The sequence below is a fragment of the Mycteria americana genome, chromosome 5 (genome assembly GCF_035582795.1).
Source record: "Mycteria americana isolate JAX WOST 10 ecotype Jacksonville Zoo and Gardens chromosome 5, USCA_MyAme_1.0, whole genome shotgun sequence".
In the NCBI taxonomy this organism is placed as follows: domain Eukaryota; kingdom Metazoa; phylum Chordata; class Aves; order Ciconiiformes; family Ciconiidae; genus Mycteria; species Mycteria americana.
Window position 1 is genome coordinate 21,117,976 of NC_134369.1, and position 20,963 is coordinate 21,138,938.

Here is a 20,963-nt window from a genome sequence, read left to right on the forward strand (position 1 = left end):
ACACACATGTCCCCTGCTGCCCCCAGCCATGACGTGATGTCTCCCACTTATAAACCCATTAACAATCACCCTGCCTGGTTCGCTCCCCTCTGTGCCAGTACCTGCTGAAGACATAGGCACTGCCACCTCTTTCCACAGGGGTTGCTTTCCAAGGCCACATCTGCAGCTCTCTCCTCACCATCAGGTCCTCCTCTCCCCGCTGCTCAATTTACACGAAACAAGGACAAACTTCCATTAAATTCCACTGGGACACGAGACCTGTATGTAAAATTTAATCCATAAAAAATGCAAATGGATGTGGTCTAAGGACTGGAGCTGAGACATCAAAGGCTCAGCTGATGAGCCCTGCAGAGGGTGGCAGGTGGTTGCACATCAGCATGACTTGAGATGCCCTCCCAGAAGTTCACTGCAACCATGATTCCAGATCTGACTCCTCTGAGCCCTCCTTGCAAAGCGGTTTTGCTGTTGGGACCTTGGCCAGAAAGCAGTTTCCTAGCCTTTGAATGGAGTAGCTGTGGTGATGCTACCAAGCAACCCATCTGAGCTGCTGAATTTTCAGTCTTTTCAAGCCCTTTTTGCCCCCTTACAAGGAAAATACAAAAGTTTTACATGCTTTTATACTGGTTTTACACAGGTTTCATACTGTCAGGCTGCACTAGCATTAGACTGTATTGCTCGATTTCACCATTTTGCTGCAAGGTGAACTGTAGATCCAGTGTCACTTGGCAGAAGGGCTTTTGAAAATGAAAATATCAGTAAAATCTCCTCATTTTAGGAAGTACAGCACAGCATCATGTTCTCAACCTTGGGCTGGATTTGGGGATATTCTGGAACCCAATTTTTAAATATTTTATACTGTAGAAAAGTATCTACTCAAGCCACTTGAGATTACAGACTATATATTTTGGTTATTGCTCTGTTCCTGCTGCATCCACCAGTTAAAGCAAATTAAAGGCAAGCATGATGCAGGCGTACCGCCAAATACAGTTGAGTTACAAAATCCTAACAGTTACCTCTGGCAAGCAGAGTCATCTCAACTGCTTGCACCCCTCCTCAGCATGCTCCATCTCCAGGGCAAAACTTGTAAAATTTGCATTATTGCTTCAGTAACCTCTCACAGCACCGTACATTTCTCCTGCCCAGCTGCACCCAAGCCCATGGAAACATATATGATATTTTTTCTGCATGCTATTGCAAGCAGAATTTCATCGAAAAAGGAGAAATTAGTTTAGGTGAAGGTGTGTTGGAGTCCTGAATGTGCCCAATTAACTACTAATAGAGACTGATGTTCAGAGGACAAGACAAAAAAAAAGGCAAATTTTGACACACCGTACTTAAACACCACGCTGGCCTGTATCAGACTGAAACTACTGCTGTGGAATAAAGTCAAAAAGGTACGTACTTACTACAACCACATCCACCACTGCCGAAACTCAACAAGTCACTGTTTCTGTTTCACGTTCTATTTTAAAAGCACATGTTAACACAGTTTTATATCTTTAGCCGTCTATGGTATAAGCTTGCAATTTTTCCTTTAGGGGAAAAGGCTTAAAGGAAATGCTTATGCATCTATGCAAGTGGAAATGTGGAAATCTATGCAAGTGGAAAAATCTGCTAAAGAAATGAGACCCTCGCACGAGATGCACCTGCCATCTGCACCACTTCCCAGAAAAGCACTGCTCTCACTTGTAAAGCTACTACCAGTTGTAACAGGGACTTGTGCGCTTGCACACTCTGGAATAAACCCAGCCACGTGAAGCAGTGCAACAGTCTGCTTACAAAGCCGCTAAAGCAAGCTGCGAAAAGTTGAATAAACCCTGTCAGGGTTTTTTTAAGTGCATGAAACAGGCACCTTGACATGCTTCGAACAGTGCAGGCTATCAGCTCACAGAAAACTCCCCATGCTGGTTGTCTGGTATAATTTGGGGGGCACAGTCAGCAGCTGCAAGCCGAGGGGAGCTGTCATCAGAGGCTCTTCTCCCACGTGCTTAAAGCCTTTCAAAAGCAAAGCCGCGGGGTTACACCACTGCACATACCTACCAAGCACAGCCAAAACGAGCACAGCTTTAGGTCTGCTTCGACTGCATCGCCACGGCCTGAGGAAACCTCAAAGCCTCCCAAGACATCCAGGAGGAGCTGCAGGCTGTTGCAGGTGGGTGCCGGCGCACAGGGCTGCATGCCCGGGAGGTGACGAGCCGCAGGAGGAAGTGATGGCCACACATCACTGGCTGCAGGCAGAGCTTCTGCTTCATGAGACCCAGCTCCCCGCACAGAAGTCAAGCTGCCCCTGAAGTCCCAAGACCGGCCTGTGTCCCCACCTCTGGCATCACAGCTGCTGCAGTATTTTTTACTAGAACCCCAAATTTCAATCCCAAGATGGAGAACACACTCAATGCACTTGCATCGAGGACTTCTGCTGATCCCCATCTGCAGCTCCTCTTCTCATCAACAAAGCCAGACTGCAAATGCCCTGGCCAGGCACCAGCGTCAAAACAACACATCACCAGACTGCACATCACCAATCTTAGCCCAAATCTGGCACTCGCTTACAACCCTGCTACTGAAAAGAAAATTAGACTTGCACTCGCAAAGTGAATTATGACTTCAGGAATGAAATTACTATCAAGCAGGATGAACCAAGATACAGGAGATCCTGTTTGCATGTTTATTTCCTTGACTACAACAAAACCTCAGGACCACACAAGCAAGCTTTTTTTTTTTAAGAGCGTACGGAGCACTAAGCCAGCTGAACTGCAAGGAGGTTTATGTTTTAACTGTCTCAGGGTCTTTGAAAATGATTGCCCACAGATCACTTTATATGAGTCGCAGATGTGTTACAGAAAATTCAGATGAGCTCCTGTCGCAGTAAACTTCCATTGTATCCAAAACTGCGCTGGATGCTGCGCTGGGTAAAAACACGCTCACCTCCCTTAGCAGGGGCACTGGGAACACCCAGGTGACAACCTCCACTGCAACGTGCTTTGACACCACCAGTAATGTCCCAAAAAGCCAGAGCATCCAGCATCATTGCAGATCAGATCCTGCCAATTTATTAGCACATGTACCCACCCCGATGGCTCTTGGGGCGATTCTCACCTGCTCCAGAGCCAGTTTGTGAGTTCGGAGAAGGGAGAGTGGAAATGCAACCTGGCTCTAAGCAACGTGCCCTTACCTAAGTCTGGTATCAGGTGCCAAGATGCATCAGTTCAGCTGGAGTTGTCCTCTCCCCTGTGGGCATCTACCTGGCAGGAGCTGGTTGTCTCCGCCGCAGGGTGGCGAGGACCTCCAGCTGCCGCAGCTCACCGGTCAAATGCCCTTTGGCTTCACTCGCGCTGCCCCAGCTCAGTGCGGCAGCTCTTCCCTCTGCTCCTCTGGCATGTGAGAGCTCACTGTGAGCAGCTGGGAGAAAAGGCAAGGTGGGAGGCAATCCACACGTGGGCTCTCTCTTCCCCCAGGCTCACTGCAAAGGAAATAAGAAGTTGGTAAGTTTTCCAGTTCTGGCACGGTGAAGGCACTGTCCTTTACCAGTGCAGGGGGTCTTTGCACACAGAGGAAAGGCATGTCCCATCAGAGTGGGCAGCAAGGCAGCATCTCACCCTGGTGGGGAAGGAACAGGCTGTAACAGGAGGGCACCCAATGGCAGAAAGTAAACTACACCCATCTGTGCTGCAAGAAAACCCTTGGTGTGGGTCATGCTCGGATTTTGTTGATTTGGTGGGTTTTTCAGGACGAGTTTCCTCCCCACCCAGCTCACAGTATCAGGCCAGCCCAGCATGGACTCGTGCTAACACAGAGGACTCATTATAGGGATTTTGTTTGGGGCTGGGCGGGAATTTTACCTGACCATACATGCCAGGTACCGGAAAAGCAGCCTGCGTGCCTCCAGCTGCACAACAACATGTTGTCTGGGGTGTTTATCCAGGGATGCTCAGCTCAGACACAACCCAGCACCTGGTCTGCAGCAGGGGGCTGTGTTTTAGCCCATTTTCTGACCTGGTTGAGTGTCGGGGGGTGGAGGGGCTTCCCATGCAGATCTCAGAGTCCCTCACACCAGTGGACCAGCAGACACAGGCTACCGGCAACTCAGCAGGCAGAATATGCCCCCTGCCCAAGCCAAAGGCACAGTATTACACCTGACTTTAGCCGATCTAAGAGCATGTTACCGCCAAGGAGGGATGCAATGGGGGGGGTCCAGGCCATTCCTGCAGGAACAAGCTGGGGGGAAAGGGAGAAGCAGCATATGGGACTTCGGTCAGGTTATGACCAGTAACACAGCATCACTGACTCACACATCGGAAGACCTGGCACCGGCAGCGCCACCTGAGCCAACTTCCAGCACTTGCAGTTCCTGCCCGACACATCCAAACAGCTAACGCAGTTCCAAAGGACACCAGAGCCCAACATAGCTATCCTGTTTTTAAAACAAGTTTTTAATTCTCACCTTAAGCATCCCAGAGAAGCAATGCACTGGTTTCACAAGTGTGAAATCGAGACATCACCCCAAAGCGCAACACTTCTGTTTGAAGCCAGCAAGCACCAGGAGGGGGAAGCGTGCACCGATGCTCAGCAGAGAAAGCACAGCTTGGTTTCGTCATGAGCAGCCACTTTAATAACGCTACCTCTCCTCCGATCCCCCTCACAAGCACCTGTGAATGGACTTTTCCCCATGTTCCTGGGCTGTCCTGTGCTGAATTTGCCTGCTGTCACCCCTCCAGCACCCGGACACAATGACTCAGGGACCCCAAAGTGCAGAAGACTTCACACCCTTTCAGAGGTGGCCACCTTTATCATCAAGTAACCTATAACACAGATTACGTTATATATACACGTTATCACTGAGTAGCTTGTAATGTGGCTTACACACATTATAATGCAGATTACACATATTTCCCTTTGTTCTCCCAATTTGCACCAAGCTTTTAAAGTACAATGGCAAGCTGTGGTCACAAGGATAATACTTTGCCACTAGACTATGGCAATACCGTGAAACCCAAATACATTGGCTGAGTCTTTTAGTTATAGAAATAACTAAAAAACTATGTAAGGCTGCATTTACATGCTATCCACCCCCATCAACACTACCAGAGTGCATGGCAGCACTGCCGGTAAATAAAACCTCAACCCTCTCCCCACCATCCTTCCTGTGCTCCCAGCACTTACATCTCGCTCTCATTTTCATGCACGTTTTTTTGCACTGTGCCTTGGCACTCAGGTTAAGGTCTTCTGCCCAAGGATGGAGACGGGAGGAGAGAAGCAAGAGGGCTGATAAAGAGATTTGCTCTCCTCCCTGCTTATGGTCAGTAAGCCCAGCCTTGGTGCTTCTGCAAAGCTCAGCTGTCAGAAGACACAGCTTTAGACATAAGCTAAACCCTCTGAGTAGAACAGTGAGTCTACAAGCAATTCTTCATCAGCTTCTACTTTTAGACCTCACGGGGAATAAAAGAGCATCCAAACATTTTTTTAAGCTTTTTTTGACAGGAACTTATCTTCTCCAGACGACAACAGCAAAAAACCAACCAAACAAAAACCAGCACAAAAATCCCAAGATGCATGAATTTATTTTTTTTTAAAGCATCATTATTTAAATGATTTCTCATTAAAAAAAGAGAAGTAAACTGAAGAATGAAAAAGTCCATGTGCTGCTTTGGGAATTGAAGACTAATTTTCTCTCTGCATTCCCTCCTTCCTCCATTCTATAAAAAGGCCAGAAAAGCCGAGGGGGGGAAATACCCTTTTTTCGGGTGATGCACTGACCTGGAAAGGAACTACATAAACACGGAGCTTAGGAATGGGCTGCTTCTGTTTGCTTGAGACTGGAAGAGCAGTTTACATTTCTTTAACCATAAACTAAAGGAAGCTACAACAATGGTCATTCTCCACTTGGACATGCATTCCTCCCAAAATATTGTATTTTATTCTTTTTGGTCCATGTAGCAACACCATGGGACATGCTACTCTTCCCTTTTACCATCCCCATGGTCATTCTTGCCTCCAGCTATACATGGCAATTTTGGGTAAGCTAAAAGCTCTTATTACATCTCCTTTTGCTATTTAAAACTTCTACTGCTTTTCGGCTCAGTTGCCACTGCCAGCTACAGGCCACCCAAACCTAACATGTGCCCAAAGCAGCAGGGTGAGGACACATGTCCTGGCTGATACCCAAGATGTCATCCTGGGCACTGTGGAGCTAGTGATGGTCACTAGCCAAAACCAAAGGAACAAGGATGCAAAAATAAGCTATTGTGCTGCCAGCAGCCTGTGCTCTCCTTGGCACAGAGGGGCGGCATCTTTTTTAAGACACAAATATGGAAATAACAAATGTACCATTACATAAAGTCACTGGGACAGCCGATGAAATAAATGGGTAGGAAGTTAAAAATCCACTAACAACGATATGCAGCTTGTCTGTGGAAAACTCGCCCAAAATAATCGAGGTGAATGATTTATAAGTTATAGATATATAAGTTGAGTTAAAGTGAGACCTATGCTGACCGTGTGGGCCTTCCACCGCTTGCCAGAGCCCCTGGCTGCACCCCATTTTTAGGAGGGGAGGGCAGCTTGAGCCATTAGCCTGACGCTGACCCAGACTAATGCCCATCCCCTAGGAAAATATGTATTTTACATTAAGTTCTCTGAGTACCACCCTCATTCCTTCAACTGCTTTAATGAGTTTAATCAGATTAAACTGCCTCCAAATACAAAACCCCATGCAGTAAATTATTTGTATTTGGCAGAGGACACTCCCTGACCATTTTGCTGGCAGTACCTTGGACTTCCATTACCTTCAAATATTATCTCTGGACGCTAATGGGCAAGCTGTTGTTACCTTCTTCTACCAAAGCCCCACACAAGCATGTCCAGTAATAGAAAACTTCAGGGAAACAAGAAGTATTTGATCTGACACTGGAAAGTACTGAGAAAATGTCTCCCAAAGCTCTTTTACAGCCTTGAACCATATGCAGGACAGCATTAGGGTACACAAAATTTTTTAAGGAGTATGAAAGCAATCTTTTTTTAATTACAACATAACCTTTCCCTTCCTTTTTGCTTGCTGATAACTCCTAAAATTACCCCAACTGAACAGTCGCAGGAATTTTTGCCTTTTTTTTGTGCAAAAGCAACATTTTATATAAACAAGAAAATTTAATGGTTGTATTCCCTTTGAGGAAACTGTTCAACAAGATGAGGAAACTTTTCAACAAGAGGTCCTCCTCTCTTCCCTTTGTGGAAAACATGTTTATAAAATCCAACCTATCCAGACACAATGCTTCAGCTTATGAAACAGCGATGGTCATGTAGGACACCCTGTTAAAAGCAGCTCGCCAGCTTAGGAATCAATATAAAAATAACTCAAGGGTTCTTGGTTGGTTTTTTTCTTAATAGTGTGGAAATCCACATGGGTGTCATTTGGTCCAAAATACATCTTACAATTCACAATGTATTTGGCTTGTTACCACTTTACTGTGGTTGACGTAAAACTGTACTTGACACTAAAAATGGATCCATTGAGACTGCTGGGGTTGAAAGACAGACACACAACCTTCCAGACAGGGAAAATGAAATAGTACTGATATTTTGGAGTAAGCCATATTCTATCTAAAGTACAGAAACTGTTACTGCAATAAGTGCAATGAAATGATGCTCAGGGGAGTGCTGGAAATGCAGCTGGGCGGGTTGGTGCTGGACACTGGTAAGAGCTAATAGTGGAAGAGGATGAGACTCTCTTGGTCACTGGCAAAGCCCTAGTGCTGGTAGTAGGCAGCTGGTGAGGTGCCATGCCAGAGAGTGACCAGCGGCAAGCAGCATCAGCTGCCGGCCATCAACAGCAGCCGAACCAGTGCTCCCAAAACTATGGTCCGAGCCCACACCACCAACGACAACCCTGTGCGAGTACGGAGCGCATCTCCCTTTCACTGCAGCAGGGAGTCCCTGGTCCCAGAGCAAAGCCACACCTGTTCCTGGTGCAGTGGCTGTAAACTGCTGGCACCTTTGCACATGTGCTTGGAGGATAAAATGAGTCTTCCCCCCTCCTCCATGTTCACTCCAAAGCCCCCAACGACACTTTTTTTCCTTGCAAGTGCACCCTCAGCACTTGGGCTATTTCCCAATTAGCTAAACACCGGTCTCCAAAAGGCTCGGCAAGGATTGCTCGCATCACCACACTGCCGTCTCACGGGCTTTACCACAATGGCAGGGCTTTCCCCTGACCTGCAGCAGCAAGGCCGAGCCCACGGCACACACCCCTCCATCAGGGAGATGGCAGAATACTGCCACACTTCGTATCATGTACCACTGTGTAACAACAAACGCTCCAGCATCCCTAGGCCACCTCAAACCAGCGTGAACCAGAAATTCAGGTTTGCTGACTCAGTGCCTTCCCCACCCCTGGTTTGGAAACCTCCTGCGATGATCACAACATCGGGAGGAGGCAGGAATTCAGCTTGGTTTCGGGGGGGGGGGGGGGGGGGGGGGGGAGAATGCTATGCCTGAGCACTTCATCTGGCTCATCCCTCATTTTACCCCACAAGGGACTCACAGGTGGAGAGATGGCACAATGAGCGGCCTGAGCCAGCCCCGTGTTTGGAGTCCAGCTCCACATGGTGCATGGAGGGCCCCAAACAGGTCTGGTGTGGACCAGAACCCACAGGTGCCACCATGGAGCGCAGTACCTACTGGGGATGTACAACCAAGTGAGCCAGGTGACATGGGCAGACATCAAACCAGACATTATCTTTCCATTTCTAGTTTTTTTCGGAGGCATTCGGGCAGAACCTTCATCAAATATGCTTGAGAAAGCAACACAAGGAACTTTGGAAAAAACAGTGCTCAAAACGGGAGTGGATCTGTTACCTACAATTACTGGTTTGCATGTCCTCAGCATTTCTGATGTGAATAATGGACAGCAACGGAAGTGGGATAAAAGCAAGTCAAAGGGGGCCACTACAGGCTGAAGTCTATTAATGAAAATGTTTGAGAAGGGTTTTTCCAGTGAAAGCTGGAGCTTGCACGAGGAAGATGACAGCACGCATGGAAGAACTAAAAAAATTACAAAACCTCTTCTCAGATGAGATAAAAAGCAGAGGGAGAAGTTTAAGTAGATGAGAGCCTGTGGCAGTGATATAAATACAAACATTTGGTATGATGGAGACCCACGCAAGGGCTGCCCATAAAAGCAGCAGCAGATGCTGTTCTCCCCAGGAAACAAATGAACACAACTCAAGTATCACCTGTGTTTCAAGATGCAGCCTTACTTAGCTGAAGACATGCTCAGCTAAAGAAAAAAGAAAGATAATTTGAACTTGAAAGATGCATTTATTTTAAAAATGCTTTAACATTCACCCAACAAAGCAACAACTAGACAGTTCATTTAAAACACATACACTTAAAACAGTTCACTTATAAACACAAAATTTCAGTTAATTGCTACAAAAGACAGTTGCAAGCAGGATGATGATTTCCTCGGCAGCTTGGGAAATGGGAATCTTCCTGTTCCAAGATCAAAACCTAGGAGAGCGGAATGCATCCTACTAAAGTGCAGCTGGACTCGGCACTGTGCAAGAAGGCTTGGAAAAGGGAAGTTGTCAATAAAGAAGCATCTGAGGGTAGTGCAGGGTGTTCTGATAGGAAAGGCACAAAGAAATCACTTTTTTTTTTTCTTAAAGAGTGGGGCCAACATGAAGAATAAGATCCATGCTCAAGTTAAAGCATGCCTGCAGGCCTCCAAATAAGACTTCAAAATAGAATAGCAATTGCACTGGAGTTTTTTTGCATTTTATTTTTTACAAAACATCAGTCCTTCAGCAGGAAGGATTTTTGCAGAGAGCAGAGATCAGAGCTGGTTTGCTCTTTATCATCACCCTTAGCTGAGTAGAGAGGAGCCTCTGTGAGCCCACCCTTTAAAGTACAGTTGCTTCAGTCTTGTCCTGGCTGAGTACAAACCAAGGAGTTCGTCTTCCCAGTCTCCATTTCCCATGTAAGCCTGGACATGGATTCCCATCTTGGCTCACTGGTTGCAGACCTTTCTTTAGCACCTGCTTCAGACAGATGCACAGCTGCAGCAAAACAAAAGCAGCACCTTTCCCACCTGCTCCAAGCAGCTTGTTCTCTCCTTATGCATATGTCCCCACCAGATCCTCTCCTAGGACCCACTACAGGAGGGTGAGCACTAAGTCTCTTTTGCAGCAGTAAAGCCTGTGCTGTGCTAAAGCTATTACGTGTTTCTCCCACTTCCTTCCATTGACAGAAAACAAAAGCTTCTACTGTTGCTGACCATTATCAGAAAATATTTGCTTTCCCAGATTGTTTCTCTCCTCCTTGTTTCAGCAGGGTTTTCAATAGAATAACAGGCCCACTCCCAACAAAAAGTAGGTGATTTGGGACAGAGGCCCTTCAGAGCCCCTCCAGCAAATCCAGCCTAGACCCAGGTGCAGCCCAGTCCTGCCCTTCCCATCCCTGCTGGGGACCACACGCTCCAGCACCTCCTCCATCACTTTACAGGTCCTGCAGAGGAGACGATGCTCCAGCTGTGTGGCCTGAAGATGAAGGACAGGGCCAACTCTGCACCACTGACTTGGCTTCAAGTGACTGCCCTTGCTTTCTAGCTGCAGACCATCTCCAGAAGATATTCTGCCCACTCTAAGTATCTGCTGTATCATACTCTGAGTATCATACTCAAAGTATCTGCTGTTTCTCTCTTCTCACCCACACTGCGCTTCCTTCCTGCCAGATCCCTTATCACCACGTTTCACCCCAAAACCACCCAGATGAAATTTCCATTCTTGCTGATGCTGCTCTTTTATTCAGCGACCAAAGGAAACACTCTCACACCAGGCATGAAGCCCGTGGCACTCCTGCCAATGAGTTAACAGAATTAAACACAGGTGTCACATGAAAACACGGTGCTAAGCTTACAGTTCCCAAAAAAGTACTGAATGCATGCACACACTTGGTCACTTTTTATTTTTAATTTCTTTTTTTTAAGCAACCAGAGTATCAAGTGTCAAGTCCTAAAACCAAGAAGGGCACCAAAAGTCCAAGTATTATTCAGGATATGAAACACTCAACTACCGCAACCCAGGCTGACACCTTGCAAACTCCTAACTGAAATCTGCCCACGACGGCTGCTGCCAAGCCCAAACAGCTTTCATACACATGTGGTGGTTCCCTGCAATGAAAGCATTGCCCAGACAGCCACTCTGTACCCCGAAACCGATGCAAGGGAAAATGTGGAGTCGCAGACAACATGCTCCTGCAGGAGCTCAGCACCAGCCCCGCACTATCTGCTGGTGAAAGCTCCCAGGAGGTCTCATCCAGAAGAGGAAAGGTCAGGTCTTAACTCTGGCAATTGCTTTGGCATGAGGCTCTACCAAAGACTGAACAGATTTTGAAAGTATGAGCTTCAAAACAAGTAAGTAAATTCTCAGTCCAAGAACACAGCAGGGGGGAGACCACTTTGGCAAATTTCTGGTGTTAAATGATCCATAACCTCTTCCAAGCAAGATCCTCTTTACTGTGGCAAGTTCTGCCCAGCCCCAGAGCAGTGTGGGGCTTGCAAGCATCCCCGTACCCCGGCAGCCCCCGTCTCCCCGCCAGCAGCTGCAGGATGTGGGCTCAATGTTTTGGGGAGCAGCAACCCTTTTTTTTCTGACTCAAGGCTGGACCAGTGACCTCGTGTGGTGTCAACACCTTCGGTAGGCTGGGCTGTTGTTTCTGATGGTGCTTGTGGTCATTAAAAAGGCACCACAGCATGAAAGAACTTGTTGGCAAGCAACAGTTTCAGCTCAGGGAATGTTTCCTTCATTTCATTTATTGCCAATTAGCAGAAACTCCTCATCATCGATTTGGATCTTGAGAAAAAAAAAAAAATATAAACAAGTAAGCAATCACTTAAACACCTTCCTTGTCCCTTCGCCAGGCTCAACGTAAGCCAGACACCTCTCCAGCCCCACCACCGGGTCCAACTTCCCTGATGCCCACCGCGATGCAGCGGCATGCCACAGATGCAGCATGGACATCTCTTGCCTGTCCTTCCTCCTGCCTGCATTCACGTGGCATGTACTTATTATTTACACTCAGCTTAATTGCTTTCCTCACCCAATGTCATCAGAGGCAAGCATGGAGGAACACCTAACTGCACAGTTCACTTTGGAAAGCCCAACCACCTCTGCTGGTAACTACCAAGAGACAAATAGCATCAGCAAGCCAACCTGAAAATGCTTCTCGTCTCCTGCTTTTTATACAACTGCTCTTTGAGAAGCTTTTTCATGGTCACTTTGATGTTCACAGAAGTCCAGGACCAGCTCATCTGACCCCCAGGATCTATGCTGGCTTTTCAGTCCATAGATATCAGGTGAGGAGAAGCCCAACATCCTGTGGGCTGATGAAGATGACCTTAAGGTTTTACACAGGAATTTTTTGGCTCTCTTATCTCAGAGATGACAACATTTGCAAGTAAGTCCCAAGTGTCTCCAGTCAGCCACAGCCCAGACCACTACACAAAGACCATTTAAGCTGCCATTCCTTATGCCTGCCCTCCCATGGGATTCCTGCACTACAGCATCTCCATCAGCACGTCATTCCTCTGTCCAAGCTTTCCTCTTCCAACCTTTTAAACTTGTCCAAATTCAGTTTTTTGATCCCATGGTCAACTGCTTTTAAGAAGTAGGCAGTGGCAATCTTGCAGTTGCTGCAGCTGGGGGAAAAGCTGAAGCACAAGCCACCCCTCTGACCTGGGAAAGGTCCCTCACGAGATGCACCCAACTCTAACAGCATGCCCTCTCAGGCACCAAAATCCACCAGAGAACAGATTTCAATACTTCTCCTGCCTGTGAGCTGCTCCTCCCTCTTCTCCTCCCCCCAGCAACATGCCTTTGGCTGAAAAAGCTTCTGGAACTACAAAAACTTTAAACAAAGTGTTAGAGAAATGTATTATTAACAGAAGGTCATAAAAGAACAACAACTTGAGAATAGCTGCAGCTAAAAATACCCGATCCCCACACCCCTTCTTTAGAGAAAAGATTATCAGATGTCACTTCCCAATGGTAAAAACATGTTTGTTTGTTTTTTAATTAAGGTGGTATTTTGAACACTGGATTTTCTTGCCAGGGAACGCAACAGGAGGCCTTGGGAAAAGACCTTGTTTGCTGCCTCAAATATCCACTTTTCTGTGCTATCTGATGGTAAGATGCTGTCTGAAACTGGCACCTGCAAATCTGTATTTTCTTCTAGCACAACCTAACTTTGCAAAATAACTTTCTAAAGAGAACAAAGTATTTTGGCCACCCATACCGAGTTGCAGAGTGTTTGTGCAATATGAATTTATTTTTATTTTTTAATGCTTCAGAGTATCGAGGTGGAGAACGTGGGAAGGCGATAACATCAACAAGCAGAGCAGCAGTGCAGCAAGCGTCGGCACAGGGGTGGAAACCGCTTCTCATCTGACTCAAATCCTAGGTAGGACTGGAAAAATCTGCATTATGGACAGACTGAACTGGTTACTCAGTCTTGCTGCCTAAAATCCTCCCAGCTCTAAAGGGTGTAATCAACGCTTAGTGGACAGCAAAATAGCCATGATGTATGGCAACCTGATGGCTTCCTTCAACAGTTGGATGAGCAGAATAAAGGGAGTCAATTAAATGCCCCCCAGCAGAGAGTTTTGTACCATTTTATTGCCTAAATAAGCTCTGGTTTATTGATCACATAGAAAAATACCCCGGAATTACTGCAGGCAGGTAAGGGAACGCCTGTGCTAACATTTTAACAAACTGAGCACATACAAGGGGAAGGTTAGCACACCACAGCATGCTTTTTCCTCCAAAGATGTAAATGAAATCCAGGAATAACTTCTCCAGAAGGTCCAGAAACCTTGTCCAGGTCACACTCTTTACTTTCTAACCCTTAACAAATACACACCTTTCCCGCATTCAGAAACGCTTGAAATAATACTTAAGAAACCACACCCAAAAAATAATTTTGTCAGTTCATTACTTTGGTGGCTGGCCAACTCTTGCCCTGCCCTGTCCCCCCAGCTGCCCCCTTCCCTCCACCATAAAACAAGCAGCACATCTCATATGTGCTCATTCCCCCTGCTCTCTGCCTGTCCACGCAGGCATTCGTACCTTTAGTCCACCTGTTCCCCTGTCAAAGTTATTTGAAACTGGCTCGATGCAAAATTTAATAGCATCAAAGATACTGAGTATGCAAGCCTCCTACTTCCCTGAGAAGTCAGGGTGAATACCCACCAAAAAGCACTTCAAAGGACTAACCTGAAAGCGATGAGCTGGAAGACAACCACAGCTATGTTATACTGTTAAGAAGTTTGCTATAAAAAAGATGCACCAGTCTGCTGGGGGACCTTCTTGTGCTCTCCCCAGAAGGAGGAGGAAGATTAGGGTTATTTTGAAAGACAGCCACCAAGCAGGATCACAGAGATGCACTGGGAAAGAGGCAGGGCTCAGCTTCACGGCCACCACCTCCCTCTATCCGCTCAGCCCAGAGGAACTTGGAAGACGTGCCCACATGATGTCATTACTGGGTTGGCGTCTAAATAAAGGAAGCTTTTTATAGAATTTCCCACTGACAAACTTAATCTGGTAAACCCCGATAGCCAAGACTTCTCAAGCAGAAGGGAAGGAAAAGGGAAAACAATAAACCATACCATCGCCGGGGCAAGTGGGCGGCATCTCAGGAAAGAAACCAAAACAAACCCAAATTTACTCCCCGATACCTGCATGTTGGATAAAAAGCACGAGTAAGAGCAGCACGTAACTTAAGGGAGATGTGTTTTTACACCATCTGTCACAAGGAAGCGCAGCCTGTTTCCAGGGTAGGGGAGAGAAGGATAAGATGAGGAGGGAGGATAGGGAGAGAAAGACTTTGCTTAAAGAGAGTAACTAAAACGTACTTCCACGTCAGAGGGGTTTTCCATCTTCATATTATTCATGTGGCAATTACTGTGCTTCCTAAAAGCAAACTGGGAGTTTCTGCATATTCAGAAGACTCTTGGCCGCAAACACCTTAAGCTCAAATCATCAGCAAGCAGCATTTGCTGGAAGTTCTCAAAAAAAAAAAAAAAAATACTAACGAAAGCAAAACCATCTGGCAGTTCGGTCGAGTTCATGTGTGCCTGCGTGTCATCCTCTTCTTCATAACTCTTCATCACTTCCACAGCACTACAGAGTGGTTCCCCTTCCTCCCTTTGCTCCTCGCTGCATCTTCAGCTGGGCATCCACATGGAGAGCAGTTGCAATAGCCTAGTGACTCATGCTGCAGTAATGTGGGTGGGAACTGCTCCCATGCCCAGCTTCTAAGGACACAGCCTTTTATGGTATTTTTAGAGTGGAAGCTGTTGTGGTTTGTAGCACTTTGCCTTGTGTCTTGCAGGAGCCTCAGAGAAAAGAGCTCATGCTCCCCCAGGGCAGCGAGGAGCCCACGCAGGTGATGAGCAAGCCAACGCCAGGCTCTGTGGACTTCCTTGCCTGGCCATGCCAGCGATGCTCAGGGGTGTCACCCACTCCACGCAGCAGTGCCACAGCTCATCCGCAGGCTCTCCCATCTGCACCACGTGTCGTTGGGTGGCTCCACCACCCCACAGCTTCCAAACCAGATGTAAGAGCAGGGCGCGGGTGTGAACTATTCTGTGGACACCTTAACTACTGCAGCCTAACTTTCTAAGGAGTCTTTCCCTGCGTCCCCTGAGTCTTATCACCCCTGTGGCAATTCATCATCTCCAGTGATGAGCCACCAGACATACTGTTTCTACCCTTGATGGCCTGCCGGCATATGAGAAGCTGGCAGGGCTGCCGGAGTCCCATCTGTCTTCCCTCAGGGTGAACTGTTAACTTAGGACTGCATCCCTCCAGCAAGTAGAAAATTAACTCTGTGGGGTTTCTACCGCATAAAAATTTAGCTGAAACAGGGCAAGAGGTTATTAGGGAAAAGCAGGCAGGGGTGTTACACTGAAACCAGGTTAAAAGCATCAGGGAGAAGTGCAGTGGCAGAAAAGCCACTCTCCAGGCTTGTGGACCACAGCACGTGCAACTCAAACTTGGCAAGGTAATGAAGCAGATTCAGCTGTGCTTTTTAAAAGCTGAGGGTCACACGTGAGACTAAAAGAGTATCCCAAAACATTACTCCGTAGGGCTTGGAACAGGACTCTGGTTGCAAACATGCAGCGGATTGCTTTACAGGACAGCTCTCTGCTCTCCTTTGCACATGAAGCTATATCTGCTCTAGAAGAGAATGGCATGAAAGTTTCTGCATCCCCAATCATAACTCCAACCAGCCACTGATTTTAGTTCTTTTAAAGCTGTTAAATTCAAGAGGAAATTAAATTATAATCCACGGACACCTAAAAAATCTAGGAGAAAAGCTATCAGGATGAAGGAAAAAGTAGTAATCAAGCCTCCTGATGCAAAGCCACTGACATTAAAGATTTTTCTTATTCCTTCTGAAATCTCAGTGAGCTCTGGAAGGAGTTAGCTTACCAGTCAGGACAGACGAATGACAGACCGTCCCTACAGACAGATTTCACCGATTGGGAAGATGCAGTGGAAAGCTGCTCTGGAGCGACTTCTCAGGCACAAGAGACACAGCGGAGGGGAACTTTGGGGGAGGTCTGTGTCAGCAAGCTCTACAAAGCCCACAAAATACCTTCGAGGCAAGCTGTCTCTCAACAGCAGCAGACCTCTGCAACAAAAAACCCTCCAGCCCTAATGCAAGTTACAAGGTGATTCAATGCATTGCCCTCGGCACAGCAACACCCAGCATCTGCTAAACAAGATGCCCCACACCAGGGGGACAGCCAGAGCTCCCTAGACAGACCAAGATGGAGTCTTTTGCTCCCTGAGCAGATGAAATAGATTTCCAAGTTTAGGGAATCTTCCTGCTATTATATTACAGATCAAGATTACAGAATTAAAGTTTTAAAAAAAATAATCATGTGAAAGGCTCCATCCTGTTCAAACGAATACAATGAATTTCCTGTAGTCTTGCCCTAAAGACCACAACATCACACCCAATTACTATCCCATCTTACTCCTAAAGTCCTGCAGAGCCAGCTTGCTCATAGGAAAGCAAAATGAGCTCTGCCTTGCCTCATTTCTCATTTAATTACTAACTACACACAGCAGTGGCTGTGTAAGAGATAGGGCAAGTTACTTAATTTTCCTTATCCTTTACTTGGACCAGCATTATCAAATTTGATTAAAAAAAACCAGGAAGAAAAACAAACTGAACACAATAACCAGCCTAAAGCTCCTACAGATCGAAAAGGGACACATCCAAGCCTGAACTCAGGTTCACATCTCCCACACCGGAGACACCTCTCTGTATGAAGCCTTTAGTTATCAAAAACTACCACTCGTACCCCCAGGAAAGCCAGGGAAAGGAGGAAATGCCAGCTTGCCCCAACACGCTCAACTCTGCAGTTGCTGCAGGTGACTTGCTGCCGCTCTGACCTTGGTGTGCTGGCAGACCCCAGGGACCCTGCCCCATGAGACCATCCACCCGCCCTCGCCTCCAGCTGTGCAGTACATCTGCATTTAACATCCTTTTGATACTTTCACCCACAAACAAGAAAGCTTTCCCAGCGAGCAGGTTCTCTGCAAACCTAAAAGCATCATATGCTGATTCCTACAAAGCAACAACCTCCCTTAATGCAGAAGTCAGCTGGTGCCAGTGCAACCTGGGCTTGGATGCATCCGTGCTTGGATACATCCAGGCTTTGCAGGTGATGATGTCTCCAAAGGAGCAAATCCAGACAGCCCCTCCAAGTGCTTTCAGCCCCAGCTTTCAGCCCAGTGAGTGCTCTGGTGACCACCCTGCTGAACCCCACCGGAGCTGGGGTGCAGCTCCCCTGGAGCAGACCAGCCTGTAGCTTGCTAGGACGGCTGTGGGAACGGATGGATGCCTTTCTCTCCCTCTTCATGGGGAAAGGGCTCCTTTTAAAAGCAGGCTGCAGAGGATGTGAGGCAGATGTGCCTCTCCAGAGGAAGAGGCACGGGCTTACAGCATTGGTTAGCTGGAGGACACAACCCTGGCTCTACTGGAATGAATGGGAATGCTGCTAATGAATTTATAATGAAACTCAGATTTCCACTAGTCTTCACACAAGGCACATCTGAACTAGAAAGGAGTGTTTGCTGGGAAAGCTGAGCTTCTCTAAGCTCCAGTTCCTCATGAATTTTCCCTGCTTATCTTCTTCTTTCCCCCTTCCAAATTTGCAGATGGGTTTAAGCCCACAGCAGCTTCTGGTCTGGACACTTCTCAAAGCAGTTTGCATCATCAGGGTTAAGCTTGATGTAATGACTACAGGAATCCTTGGGGGGGGGGGGGGGGTGGCAGGGAGAGGTGTGGAATCCGAGAAATTGCGTCCTTCACACGATCTGCAGATGGTGTATTCCTCCCAGTGGGACCAAAATTGTTTAAAAGACAGGTAAGAGCCTTCCAGAAGGAGATGCAGACAGTGGCAGCAGACCCTAATGCCCAACTTTCAAAGCCCTTTAAGATGAAAAGGAGGTTCTTCATTGCCATCCCAGCCATAAGAAAAGAAGGGAACAGAGAACCGTGACACAGGTGGTGCTTAAAACAGACTGCCATCATTTTACAGGAAGGGGGGGCGGGGGAAGCAAAAAGAGAAGCATCCCACTGCGTGCAGACTTAACGACCTATTACCTTCACCAGTCCTTTGCAGAGTCACAGCCTTCAGCTAAGGATCTGCTTGGCTGGAACCAGTCTGCAGATTATATAGTAACTGGAGGCTTTAAAAACTTTGCAAGAAAATGCAATAAAATAAATAAAAATCAGCTGGGTGGGTTTTGTCTCACAACTCAATTTTTCCCCGTCCAATACAATGCTGCATGGAGAGACATGGCATGAATCAACCCATTTTGGCAGTGCATGTCTGGCCAGGAAGGGCAGGACGCATCACCGTGCCATGGGAAACACCCTCCAAAGGGCTCTGTCTACCCAGCGGGGGCCAATACAATCCCTACACAAAGTCTGTAAGTACACTGAAGGCTCAAAAGTCATCTGAAATGGGTCCATTCTCCCCTCCCACTCCATAAATACAATCCAAATTGGGTCAACTCCTAACAATAAATGAATGATACTCATTTAAGGCTCCACTGCAGTGCTGACATAATCTAGGTCCTTTCATTCTCCTTGTACTGCAAGTGCTAAAGATGCTTTTGTACATCCTCTGAAGTACTCCATTTAAAAACCCATAGTAACTAGGGCATTGCATTCAGCTACTCTTGAAAAAAAGCCATTCCCCTTCCCTCTCAACAGGCTCTTAGGAGGCTTGGACAGAAAAACATTGCCTAATTCAAACTCAGCTCCACCAGGATGGCTGATTGGGCACTAGGAATGGGGGTGAGCATGACTACTGGGTACCACTTGGGTCTGCGGTGTAACCACCAGCAATATGATGGCATACGGAGAAAGAGAACCCTTACCTGTGTCCTGCAGCTAAGCAGCACCCAAAAGTCACATTTTAAGTCACCAAGCTCAACAGCGCAGCTGCATCATTCAGGAAGTAGAACATCATAGTTTAATTTAAAAACTATTGAGTGCTCCTAAATATCTCCAATTCTTGTTAGGGGATGACAGGATTATTCAGTTCCAGTATTTTAGCATGATAACAACGTTATCTTTGCTAACACAGGCTGCCATGGCAAGAGACGTGAGAGGGGTGAACTGAGGACAAGCTCAGCAGTTAACTTTGGATTCCCCGACTCCGTTCCTGCCACCATCTGCTGTGTTATTTTTCAGGAGGAAAACAGGAGAAAACTTATAAAGGAAAACAAGACAACAACAATTTGGGGAAATGCTCACAACCAGATGAGTCAGCCTAGCTCGTGTTGGACATGGGGCCATAAAACCAGGTACCAGAACACCTCCTAGCCATCTTGTGGGACACACAAAGACTGAAGGTGTTCAGAGGCTGAACTATTGTGCCCTTATTTCTAAATATAGGGGAATAATATTAAGAAGAGTCTTAAACCTATGTAAGCAGCAAAGAAAAAAAAGCTAAAATAACAAGGGGCTTGCATGAGATGCCCCCATTGCCACTGCAACATGCATGCAGCAAATAAGTAGGTTTTTTATAGCCAGTATTTAGCATTGCTTTGTTGCTATTTTTCTTGAGACTATAAGAGCACTCTCCTTTATACGAACCTTACAGTAGAAAAAAAAAAAAATAGAAAAAGCTACCACTCCTGGCATTGCTCTGGCAGACCTCTGCTCATTTAGGCTTTTGAAGGCAGAAATTTATTATGGGAATAAACGAAGAGAATTAACGCAGAGGAGCATGTCAGGGAGCAGCAGGCTCCCGAGGCTGCTCCCTGGCACCTCCCCTGGGACGAGTACAGCAGCTCTTGGCTGTGCTCCCCCATCTCCATCACAGACAAGGCAACTGGGAAGAGTCTGCTCATAGTCAAGTTTATGGATGTTTCGGCAATTGCCTCCTCCTTCAAGCAGCTGCCCAAAAGCTTACCCAAACCTGGGCCCCCTGCCACATCATCTGGCTGCCCTAACTAATGAGCTCCTCTGTTTGTAAACCCAAGCCTTGACACAGTCTCTGGCATGCAGGTATGTAACATGCTCAGCACAACCACAGATACTCACTGCTCCCAACATACCACAAGGCTTCTCCATACACTGCGCCATGCACCTCATGAGACACCAGCCCCTTGACTTCAGACTGGCAAAGGCTGGCACTTTGTAGGCTCTGCTGCAGCAGGAAGGCCGAAGGTCAGGGGAAAGCTCTCCAACAGTATTTCTTCTTTGCTTTGCAAAGCCAGACCGTACCAAGTTCCATCTCACAGTGGAAAGAACACATGGGCACTCCAAGCCTCACAGAGTTTTAGCTCCCCGGACTACTAATGCCAACTACACTGTGGCAAGTCACCTTGCTTAATGCATAACATTGTCATTTTTGCTCCATGCTCTCCTCCGCCCTTCAG

At 46.9% G+C, this 20,963-nt stretch overlaps 1 protein-coding gene across 5 annotated transcripts in view; it reads right to left on the reverse strand.

The window, feature by feature from the left end:
- LOC142410244 (uncharacterized) overlaps positions 1 to 20,963 on the reverse strand; it is an 83,135-nt gene that overhangs the window by 32,015 nt on the left and 30,157 nt on the right. For 4 of the 5 annotated variants that reach the window (XM_075502387.1, XM_075502383.1, XM_075502385.1 and 1 more), the window contains one exon: positions 3,173 to 3,460. The gene's annotated coding sequence lies outside the window, so the exon portion shown is untranslated. Of the gene's footprint in view, positions 1 to 3,172; positions 3,461 to 14,902; positions 15,240 to 20,963 lie in introns of those variants that run through there. The other variant, XM_075502384.1, reaches the window with a different exon arrangement.